General features: G+C 38.4%; 1 long non-coding RNA gene across 1 annotated transcript in view; it reads left to right on the forward strand.

The window, feature by feature from the left end:
- The window catches only part of LOC139179719 (uncharacterized), a 109911-nt gene that overhangs the window by 50041 nt on the left and 47016 nt on the right, over nucleotides 1-12854 (forward strand). The gene's annotated exons all lie outside the window — the stretch shown is intronic.

The following is a 12854-nucleotide window of genomic DNA, read 5'->3' on the forward strand; positions in this document are numbered from 1 at the left end:
TTCAGGGTTGATTTCCTTTAGGACTGACTGGTTTGATCAAGGGACTGTCAAAGAGTCTTCTCCAACACCACAGTTCAAAAGCAATTAAAACTTAAAAGTTATCCTATCCATATAAAATATTCCAGTAAACACATTACAGTGATTTACTTCAGTGCACAGAAAAAAAAAAAATCATTCAAACTGAAACAGTCCCCCCAAATCCACAAACAACAAATGTTGGAAAGGGTATGGAGAGAAGGGAACCCTCCTACACTGTTGGAGGGAATGTAAATTGGTACAGCCACTATGGAGAACGGTATGGAGGTTCCCTAACAATCTAAAATTAGAAAAAAAAAATCTAAAATTAGAACGACCATGTGACCCTGAAATCGCACTCCTGGGCATATATCTGGAGAAAAACATGATTGGAAAGGATACAGGCACCCCAATGTTCATTGCAGCACTGTTTACAACAGCCAAGACATGGGACCATCCTAAATGTCCATTAACAGAGGAATGGATAAAGATGTGGTACGTATATGCAATGGAATATTACTCAGCCATTAAAAAGAACGAAATAACACATTTGCAGCAACATGGATGAACCTAGAGATTGTCATACTAAGTGAAGTAAGTCAGACAGAGGAGAAATATTGTATGACATCCCTTATATGTGGAATCTTAAAAAAAAAATGGTACAAATGAATTTACTTACAAAGCTGAAAGAGACTCACAGATTTAGAAAGCAAACATGATTGCCAGGGGGTAGGGATAGTGAAGGAATTTGGGAAGGTCATGTATATATTGCTGTATTCAAATGGATAACCAACTGTATAGCACATGGAACTCTACTCAGTGTTCTGTGCCACCCTGGATGGGGGGAAGTTTTGGGGGAGAATGGATACAAGTGTATGTATGACTGAGTCCCTTTGCTGTTCACCCGAAACGATCACGACATTGTTAATCAGCTATACCCCAATACAAAATAAAAAGTTTGAAGTTTGAAAAAAAAACTGAATCGGTCCATATATACCAATTAAATAGGTGATATGTTTATATGTTATCCTAGGAATGTGCACACGTGGCCTACCTGTAACAGCATACATGTGCCCTATATTATAAAATTAATATTTTATGCAATGCAGTTATTTGTTTGCCCTACTGAAATTCAATGTAACAAAAAAAAAATCTGTTTTTCTGATTTAGTTTTGAAATTTTAAATATTAGGTATAGCTAAAAATTTATTTCAAGTGCTCAATGCCTATATGTGGCTAGTGGCTACTGTACTGGATAACACAGCTCCAGAAATACAAAACAACAATAAACTGAATGATTCCATTGTTCAGTTTCTTCCCAAAAGAAATTCTGTACATGTGCCCAGGAGGGCACGTAGAAGGAAGTTCTGGCAACATTGTAAACATTGTTTACAGTGGCCACCAACCAGAAAAACCTTATATCCATCAATTGGGTTATGGCCAAAAAAATTGTGATGTATCCATTCTAAGGCATTTTGTGTCACAGTTCAAAATAGATCTCTGATTAGGTTTTTAAAACATATCACTAGGTGGGGAACCGGAAAAAGCAAGCTGTTCAATGTGATGTCATTAAACAAATACCACATTTAAAAATTGATTAGACAGATAGATCAAGATAAGATTCACACCAAGTGTTTCCTTCTGTGTTTCTGTGGAGGGAAAGAGGAAACTTAGGCTAACTTGGATTTAATAAGAAGAATGCATTCGTGTCTTACTCATCTAACGAAAATTAATTTGGAGAAAAGATCTTAAGAAAGGGGAAGTCTTGACAGAAGTGGAAAGATGAACAAAGACACCAATTAAATAGAATTAACAGCAGTATAGATTATATGGTGTCTTAAGAAGTGTAATCACATGATTATAACATTTAATGCATAAGTCAAAAGTAATGCTTCAAAAAGAAGATATGCAAATTATATAGTGGCCCTCCTATAAACTGAAAATGGGAAATGCCAAACAGTGATTAAAACTAATTTATGTGGCTTGCCTCCACCAGCATTTTGGGAAACATCCAGGTTACCTATCATGTGCTGCTATTGCATTAAAGCACCCAGACCGTAGTCCCAAATTGTCATCCAGCCCCTTGACCTCACCAACATTTTGCAACACACCAATTGTTTTTCTAGTTCCTATTTTCATACCTACTGTTCTTTTTCTCCTGCTCCCTTTGTTTCTTAAATGTAGATGTTGATTCAGTGGCAGTTAGGATCCAGACAAGTGGTGATGAGATCAAACAACATAACCTTTCTCAGGAAAGAGAGGGGGGAAAAAATCGAAGTGTTTGAGACCCTCAATTTGCCCTTCTTTATCATAGAGAACCCCAATTTCACATTAATAAATACCCCTGTGCTAGTTTTTTGCCTCTCCATAGATCGTATTTAACCCCAGGCCCTAGAGGACACGGACTGATTAATTTAATCCTGATCCCAAATTTCCCCTTGACCTACCTGACATTGATTGAGTAAATAGATTAGTCAAGAAAGACAATAAAATCAGCAGAGAGGCTTGGGAATCTTCCTGAACTTTGTGTAAAAATGTCCTGAAATTGGAGCTTCTTGGGAGCATTAGCTTCAAACCATGTCTTAAATTGAAATCACATTCCACTTCCCTAAGATCACAGCCTTTCACTAAGACAGGATTATGGAAACTCTGAACCATCCAAGCAGAGGATATGTGTCTGGGAGTAAAACTGAAATGAATAAATCTATAAAAAGTCGAACAATAACACCAAAAAAGGCAGCATGATTCATCTTGCAAATGACAAGAAGAAAAAATAAACAAGGGAGCATTAACTTTAGAAAGTATAAAACATGATGACAATGATAAGACCTAATAGAACAGTAATGAAAAGACTTAACCAATCCCATTAAAAAACAAAGCCCTTTGAGATGAGATTTTAAAAATCTAGCTACATCTTGTTTCCAAGAGACAAACTATGGAAAGTGAATGGAAAGTGTTAAGCAAAAAAGGGGATGGGGTGATCTAAAAATACATCCGAAATACAAAAGCAAAGGAAACAGAACAGTAATAATTTTCGAGGAAGGAGGACAAAAAACCATTTTAGACCAAGTATTATTTTATGGCAGTAGGTACAATCCTCCTAAAAGATATTTGTTAACATTTATGAGATAAAAGGCAAACCACTGTAGAAAAAAAAAATGTAGGAATTGTCAAAGAAAATGAGACTGCTTTGTGGTTTTAAATAGTTTCCACTATAATTGCCATTTATTTCTATAATATGACTTCGCTAAGAGTCCCTTGGACAGCAAGGAGATCCAACCAGTCCATCCTAAAGGAAATCAGTCCTGACTATTCATTGGAAAGACTGATGCTGAAGCTGGAACTCCAATACATTGGTCACCTGATTTGAAGAACGGACTCGCTGGAAAAGACCCTGTTGCTGGGAAAGATTGAAGGTGGGAGGAGAAGGGGACGACAGAGGATGAGATGGTTGTATGGCATCACCGACTCAATGGACGTGAGTTTGAGTGAGCTCTGGGAGTTGGTGATGGACAGGGAGGCCTGGCGTGCTGCAGTCCATGGGGTCGCAAAGAGTCGGACATGACTGAGCAACTGAACTGAACTGAAGAAGGAAAGTCTTACAAGAACTTTTCTTGACTCCAAGAGAATATAGAGTTTATGTGCTGTCTGGATTCATTATAATTACATCAGTAAGAAAAATTAGCTTCTGTGATAAATGTAGTTTACAACATTGAGGAAACAAGCAAAATTATTTACAACAAACACTCTAGCAAATGCCATTTTCTGCATCAAATGTTTAATTTTTTAAGATTTTAAATTAATGGTCCTTGGGACTATTAAAATGAATCTCCAAATTTAAGAAAATTCTTTGCCTTTTAAAGTTATCAAACAGGCAAAAACTTACTTTTATAATGACAGAAATTCATAAAGTTACATATTTAACTTTTTATCACTAGCATATAAATATCTCTTTAACATGTTTTTTAAAAAGCCAGTGTTTGCATTCTCAAAAGAACTGGAGTCAACATTTTTTCTATCTTAGAGCTTTTTGTTAAGTGTGATTGAATTTATTACCTCAAATTTCAAACAAAGGCTGAGGCAAAGAATGTGGGAATAAAAAGTAATCATTTCTATGGAATTAGAAGAAATACTAACAAAAATAAAATTAATCAAGAAATTAACAAGATATTCTCGTTCTGAAGAACAAAATTTAAGAAAATCAGGATTTGACTAAAAAATGATAATATATCAGGCCAAGTGAAAACTTAAATCCCAAAGGCAGAAACTGTACAAGTCAAATTGTGTATTTGATAAAAAACAAACTATAAATGAATAATGTATTTTGGGGTTAATGAAAAAATCAAAATACCTAGAATTTTTAAAATTTCCCTATAAAATTACTTTGGGGAAAAGAGGGAATTAAAACTTCAGTTGCTGTTTGTGTACAAAAGAGCACAAAAATAACTATCTTTCAAAACTGATGAGATGAGGCAACCCAGTAATCAGAGGCAAAATCATAATTTTAAACACTTTTACTAAGAAAGCATAATAAGAAATAAGTTTCTGATAAAAAGATGTTATGGGAAAGGACTAAATGAACTAAAATAGCAGGTAGATTGAATCAATCATGACAACTACTATTACATTAACAAAGACAAAGAATTGTTAAATCCATGAACCAGATCTTTGATAAGATCAATAAAACTCTAGAAAGATTTATGAAGGAAAATAGAGGGCATATTTCAAAATTTGGAAATAAAAAAGAAAGTTCAACCAAATATACTGTCAAGATTTAGAAAGATATGAAAATATTTTCTCAAGTCTATACAATAACATTTAAAGTTTTATTTTATAGTGCTTTTTTTTTTTTAATGAAGCTATATGGGCAACAATATTCTTAAGAGAGTTCTTCAGAGTTCCCTGGTGGTTAGAACTCCAGGCTTTCACTGCCATGATCTGGGTTCAATCCTTGGTATGGGAACTGAGATCCCACAAGCCACGCAGCACAGGAAAAAAAAAAAAAAAAGATTTCTTAACACAGCATTAATTACATTCATGAAATATGTTAGGTGTTCTTTAGCAATATCTTATTTAAGATACAATATTTATAAATGAGCTTGGTATATAGATTTTCAGGTATGATTTTCAGGTTTTAATGTGACTTTCACAGAGAATGTGAATGTCTTTTACTTCTATGTGCTCTAATACAACTTATATAGAAGCCGAATTGTTTATTTCTTGACTATTTAGAAGAAACTCTCTAAGAAACCCTCTGGGTCTGGTGGACTTTTGGTAGGGAGCTGGTTGATAACTTCTGTTTTGTTCTTGCTTACTGTTTTAAGACTTATAACATTGTGTTCATTTTGTTGTTGGTGCTCAGTCACTACGCTGTGTCTGACTCTTTAAGACCCCATGGACTGCAGCATACCAGGAGTTTGCTCAGATTCATGTCCATTGAGTTGCTGATGCCATCCAACTATCTCATCCTCTGTCATCCCCTTCTCCTTTTACCTTCAATCTTTCCCAGCATCAGGGTCTTTTCCAATGAGTCGGCTCTTCACATCAGGTGGCCAAAGAACTGGAGTTTCCATTTCAGCATCAGTCCTTCCAGGGAATATTCAGGGTTGATTTCCTTTAGGATTGACTGGTTTGATTTCTTTGCAGTCCAAGGGACTCTCGAGAGTCTTCTCCAGCACCGCAATTTGAAAGCATCAATTCCTCAGCACTCAGCTTTCTTTAGGGTCCAACTCTCAACATCTATACATGACTACTGGAAAAACCAGAGCTTTGAGTTTATGGACTTTTGTCAACAAAGTGATGTCTCTGCTTTTTAATACACTGTCTTGATTTGTCATAGCTTTCCTTCCAAGGAGCAATCATCTTTTAATTTTATGGCTGTAGTCCCCGTCCTCAGAGATTTTGGAGCCCCCAAAAATAAAGTCAGCCACTGTTTCCACTATTTCCCTATCTACTTGCCATGAAGTGGTGGGACTGGATGCCAGGATATTAGTTTTTTGAATACTGAGTTTTAAGCCAGTTTTTTTTTTTTTTTAAACTCTCCTCTTTCACCCTCATCATCTTTTCCAATTTTCAAATTTAATTGCATGAAGTTTTGCTAGGTACTAAATCTTTTCAGCATATGTGAACCGTGAACTTCCTGATGTTCAAGCTGGTTTTAGAAAAGGCAGAGGAACCAGAGATCAAATTGCCAACATCCACTGGATCATGGAAAAAGCAAGAGTTCTAGAAAAACATCTATTTCTGCTTTATTGACTATGCCAAAGCCTTTGACTGTGTGGATTACAATAAACTGTGGAAAATTCTGAAAGAGATGGGAATACCAGACCACCTGACCTGCCTCTTGAGAAATTTGTATGCAGGTCAGGAAGCAACAGTTAGAACTGGACATGGAACAACACACTGGTTCCAAATAGGAAAAGGAGTTCGTCAAGGCTGTATATTGTCACCCTGTTTATTTAACTTCTATGCAGAGTACATCATGAGAAATGCTGGACTGGAAGAAACACAAACTGGACTCAAGATTGCCGGGAGAAATATCAATAACCTCAGATATGCAGATGACACCACCCTTATGGCACAAAGTGAAGAGGAACTCAAAAGCCTCTTGATGAAAGTGAAAGTGGAGAGTGAAAAAGTTGGCTTAAAGCTCAACATTCAGAAAACGAAGATCATGGCATCCGGTCCCATCACTTCATGGGAAATAGATGGGGAAACAGTGGAAACAGTGTCAGACTTTATTTTTCTGGGCTCCAAAATCACTACAGATGGTGACTGCAGCCATGAAATTAAAAGATGCTTACTCCTTGGAAGGAAAGTTATGACCAACCTAGATAGCCTATTCAAAAGCAGAGACATTACTTTGCCAACAAAGGTCCGTCTAGTCAAGGCTATGGTTTTTCCTGTGGTCATGTATGGATGTGAGAGTTGGACTGTGAAGAAGGCTGAGCGCCAAAGAATTGATGCTTTTGAACTGTCGTGTTGGAGAAGACTCTTGAGAGTCCCTTGGACTGCAAGGAGATCCAACCAGTCCATTCTGAAGGAGATCAGCCCTGGGATTTCTTTGGAAGGAATGATGCTAAAGCTGAAACTCCAGTACTTTGGCCACCTCATGTGAAGAGTTGACTCATTGGAAAAGACTCTGATGCTGGGAGGGATTGGGGGCAGGAGGAGAAGGGGACGCCAGAGGATGAGATGGCTGGATGGCATCACTGACTCGATGGACGTGAGTCTGAGTGAATTTTGGGAGTTGGTGATGGACAGGGAGGCCTGGCATGCTGTGATTCATGGGGTCGCAAAGAGTCGGATACAACTGACTGATCTGATCTGATCTGAAATCTTTTCATTTCCTCTGTGTGATGTTATTTTCCTCCCCATATTTCTAGTGCTGTGTTTTTTGCTGCTTTCCCCTGTGGGTTTTTTTTTTTTTCTTCTTCTTCTTCTAATTAGTTTACTCAGTAGTTTCTCTATTTTACTTTAACCAACCTCATCCCAAAGAGTCAGTTCTTGGATTAACCAGTTCTACTTTTTAAATTAGTTTGAGTTCTAGTTGATTCATTTCTTTATGATTTTCTTCCTTCTGATTTTTGTTTTTCTTTTTTCTAACTTGTTTGAATACTAAATTTGCTTGTTTTCCTTGCTTTTTTTTTTTAACGTATTTATTTAAGGCTCTGTATTTTCCTCTATTTTTTAAAATTTTTGGATGCACTGGGTCTGTTGCAGTGCATGGACTTCTCTAGTTGCGGTGCATGAGTTCAGTAGTTGCAGTGTGGGCTTAGTTGCCCTGAGGAATGCGGGATCTTAGTTCCCCGACCCAGGACTGAACCCACAACCCCTGCGTTGGAAGTTGGATTCTTAACCACTAAACCACCAAGGAAGTCCCTGTATTTTTCTCTTAACAACCCATATTAACTCTGTGACACAGGTTTTGGCACGTATTGACTTTCATGTCATTATTTGAGATATTATGAACTTTGGGTTTAAATTTTTTCTTTGATTTTTCTTTCTCTTCCCACACTTCCCCACCCACATGGGGTAGGTTTTTTTCCTTCTAATTTTGTAGCTAGTTCGTAGTTTTCTTGTGTTGTTATTTGTGAATGGTCTGTTATATTTCTACTTTTTAAATTTTGTTAAGATTTTCTTTGTGGCCTGATATTTTTTAATTATTTTAAATTTAAATTTTAAAATTTCCCAGAACCATGAAAAGATGTATCCTCTATTATCAGTGTACAGCATTCGATACAAAACAACAAAGTCAGCATAAATATACATTCAGGTCCTCTAAATCTGTATTTTTAATTTCCTTTCTTGTAGACTGGGAGAGGTAAGCCACATTTGTTAATCCTTGGTGTCTGTTGAAAGTTGACGCTCTGATTATTTCGATACTGGCTTCAATTGTGTCCTCATATCATGGAAGCTTTAGCCTGATTGTGGAGTGTACACACTCTTTGTTATTATCAAATGCCCTGTTTGTCTCCATTTCTTAATTGAATTATAGATTCAACCTTGTCTGGTATTAATAACATGAACCCAGCTTCATTTTTGTTATCTTTACCTGATATGTCTTTGTTCACACCCTTCAAACTTGCTGAGAAATTTCATTTGGCATACTCTTTTGTTTTCAACCAAAAGTTTTGTTTCATTTTTTTTGACCCAGGAAGTCTTTCTCTTTAAATTGTTTAAAAACTCCACATTCATTTATGGAAATAACAGATGTGGTTTGTTTTCATTCTCTCATGTTATACTTTCTGTTTTTAATATTTCCTTTATTTTCTACCATTTGGACACAAGCTTTATGTTTGCTTTGCTTCTCTTTGTTTCTGGTCGTTTTTAGCTTTATCATTTTAGGTTGCCTTTTGTACTTTCAGATAATATTTCAAGCCTCCATTTCCTGATGGTAAATGTCTATTTCCTTTAGTAAATGTCTATTGAGATCCCAAAAGAAAAGAAAATGGATGAGACTCCTGGGTTTCTGTTTGGTCAGTTTTTGCACTGGGGATAATACGGGGCAGGCAGCAAAGGGAAACAGAGATAGACTGAGACCAGGCGTCTTAGTGGCCTTTGGAGGCTGGTTCCTGTTTTCCACCGTTGTGCTAACAGCTGCATCACAGAACTGACTACCTCAGTTATTCCATCACCCAGTTTTCCCAGACATTCCTCCTGTTGCAGGAAGGGGGACCCCTTCTAGGGCCCAAAAGTAGACTCTTGTCTAATGCTCAGAAGTGAATTGTCCTGGGAGACACGTGTGCTGACAAAGCAGGAGACGTTATTGGGAAGGGGCGCCCAGGAGGAGAGCAGGAGGGGAAGGGAACCCAGGAGCACGGCTCTGCCACGTGGCTCACAGACTTAGGTTTTATGGTGAGGGGGTTAGTTTCCAGGGTGTCTCTGGCCAATCATTCTGACACCTTCCTGGTGTCGCAAAGATGGATTCCAGCGAGGAAGATTCTAGAAGGTTGATAGGACCCAGGGGCTGGCATCTCCTTGCTTTTGATCTTTCTCGAATTCTTCCGGTTGGTGATAGCTTGTTAGTTCCATGTTCCTTACCAGGACCTCCTGTTCTAAGATTACTCATGCAAGTGGCTTCTGTCTTGCCTGGCCAGGATGGATGACTTCAGTCAGTGTTTTCCCTGACACTCCCACGTCCCCTCAGCCAGAAGCGGGGCAGGGGAACTGGCAGCAGGTACTTCCGCCTGCCACACACACCACTGAGAGATTTATCTGATTTATTTTTTTACAGTCTGCTCTTCTGTCCAGTTCTTTCATGGCAGGAGATAGTGACAGTAGGTGGTTGAGACCAATCTATATCTCCCTTCCTACTTTCCTGTTACCTGAAATACACCATGCCAGCCTCTACCTGTTTTTCAGCTCTCTTGTAGGACTCCGAGATGGAAGCAAGGAGCTTCTCCTCCAGTGGGTGTGGGAAGGGAAATATTACTAAGATTTTTCAGGGCTTTCCTCTATATCTTCTACCTATTCCTTACCCTGCTTCACGCTTCCTGGGATATAGGGCAGAATGCTGCCTATTGATTGCATGAAGCTTCTGAATTTTTTTCCATTGACATTTTAAAGCCAAAACATGAGGTCATAAACCTTCCTCTAAATGATCCTGGTGGGTTTTTAAAAATTAATTAATTTGATTCTTATTTTTTTTGGCCGTGCTGGGTCTTTGTTGCTGTGTGTGGCCTTTCTTTAGTTGTGGCAAGAAACAGCTACTTTTTAATTGCAATTTGCAGTGGCTTCTTTTGCTGTAGCGCATGGGTACTAGGGCGTGAAGGTTCTGGTAATTGCAGTGTGTGGGTTTAATTGTCCCCACGGCATGTGGAATCTTCCCAGGCCAGGGATCAAACCCTTGTCCCTGCATTGGCAAATGGATTCTTAACCACTAGACCACCAGGGAAGTTCCATGGTGGTTTTTTAAATCTAGATTGTTGTCGATTTTTGTCCATTTCGTTATATTGGGATAGAAAAACCTATCTCTTTGCTTATCTTCACTTTTATATTCCAGAAGCTTCCTTTATTCTTTGCACCATTATATTGTGTAGTATGAGTGTACCATAGTTTAATTAACTATCCTCTTATTGGTAGAGCAATTTATTAATTAATGGAGCAAGTAATTAATGCACAGTGTGATAAGGAAGCAGGGAAACAATCCTGTTTGCACAGAACTGGTGAATTTTAATTGATATAGTCTTTAGAAGATATACTCTATCAAAGATCTTAAAAACATCTGTACTCTTTAATTCAGAAATTCCATGTGTAGAAACTTAAGATAATTATAGAAGAGCCTAATAATTAATGTACAAGAATCTTTATTGGTGCCTTTATATGGAAGCACAAAATTGTTAGAAACAATCCAAGTATCTAATAATGCAGAACTGGTTGAGAAAATCATGGTACAGCCATACTGTGGAATCTACACAATCATTGACTTTTGGGAGGGAGTGGTGAAGAGACTTTCAGCTTATCTGCAGAGAGGTACACTGCCAGTTGTGTTCCTCATTCTACTTTCACAGGCCTTATGGTGAATCTAGGAAATGACTCCTAGATTCTAGCCCTGCTTTTGGTAAAGGTAGGACAGCTCTGAGTATGAATGCATGTGTGTGTGTGTGAGAGAGAGAGAGAGAGAGTTTGCACACATGCAAGGAGATCCAAAATGATTTGCCCATGGTCACCATTGCCTTGCAAGAGACTAGATGAGGAATCTTAGTTTATTCCAGAAGAAGTGGGAGAGAGAAAAGAGAGTGGGAAGATGTGTCAGGGGACCTTAAGACCACCCTCAGGTTTGAAGATTTGCTGGGAGGACTTAGAGAACTCAGAAAACTGTTCTGATCACAAAGTGTATTACAGTTCAGTTCAGTTCACTCATTCAGTCGTGTCCGACTCTTTGCCACCCCATGCACTGCTGCACAGCAGGCCTCCCTGTCCATCTCCAACTCCTGGAGTTTACTCAAGCTCATGTCCATCGAGTCATTGATGCCATCCAACCATCTCATCCTCTGTCATCCCCTTCTCTTCCTGCCTTCAATCTCTCCCAGCATCAGAGTCTTTTCCACTGAGTCAGTTCTTCACATCAGGTGGCCAAAGTATTAGAGTTTCAGCTTCAGCATCAGTCCTTCCAATGAGTATTTAGGACTGATTTCTTTTAGGATTGACTGGTTTGATCTCCTTGCCATCCAAGGGACTCTCAAGAGTCTTCTCCAACACCACAGTTCAAAAGCATCAATTCTTTGATGCTCAGCTTTCTTTATAGTCCAACTCTCACATCTATACATGACTACTGGAAAAACCATAGGTTTGACTAGATGGACCTTTGTTGGCAAAGTAATGTCTCCGCTTTTTAATATGCTGTCTAGCTTGGTCATAGCTTTTCTTCCAAGGAGCAAGCGTCTTTTCAATTGAGCTCTACTGGAACCATCATTTGGTGTCCCTGGTGGCTCAGTGGTATTACAGTGAAAGGATACTGATTAAAACCATCAAAGGAGAAAGGTACACAGGACAGTCCCAGCACTAGCCTCCAGCTATGTCCTCTCAGTGGAATGACAGGGATATTGCTTAATTCTCCCAATAATAATATGTGACAACACACAAAGTATTGTCAACCAGGGACGCTTACCTAAGCTTTGATGTCTGTGGTTTTTGTTGGGGATCAGTCATGGAGACACAGAATGACTGTGTGACTGATCTTAGTTACTCGGTCTCCAGCCTCTCCAGAAATTGAACTAATACAGAATGACCCAAAGCCCCCACCATAAATCACACATTAGTATAAACCAACTAGCATGGCCCAAGATCCCAGGTATATGAAGCCACTCTCATCAGGCAAGATAATCAAGGGCTTAGAGGTCATCTCCCAGAAGCAGATCAAAGGCCATTCCTTTTCTTTGAAATGTGTATGGTTTGGCCATCCCAAGCCTGCTGAGTTAACCTGTTAGTGCACAGAAGAGAGAATAAAAGCAGTGATATTAGGAGACTTTCCTGGACAGAGTGTCCTGACTAATCCCCAAATATCCAGGAAAGTCTATAATAAATCGTGAACTCTTCCTGCATATGAAGTTCTTATGAAAATCCATGAGCTGGAAGAGTTTTGCATCAGAGAAAAAAGTGTTTTAGGACAACAGTTGCAGAAACAGAAGCCAGGAGAAGTAAGCCATGGGACTAAAGGACTTAGAGGTTTGCAGTCAGATTCTAACATCAGAGGAGCAAGAATTAGGTTGGAGAGTCTCCTCTAACAAAGAGTAGAGGCAAATGTATTTTTTAAAATATCATCTCACTATATTCTTTGTATGACTCATTGTCTACTACTTTTCCTAAAATAGTGGTTTTCAGCCCGAGCTGTACATT

Source organism: Bos indicus, chromosome 25, assembly GCF_029378745.1.
Source record: "Bos indicus isolate NIAB-ARS_2022 breed Sahiwal x Tharparkar chromosome 25, NIAB-ARS_B.indTharparkar_mat_pri_1.0, whole genome shotgun sequence".
Classification (NCBI taxonomy): Eukaryota; Metazoa; Chordata; class Mammalia; order Artiodactyla; family Bovidae; genus Bos; species Bos indicus.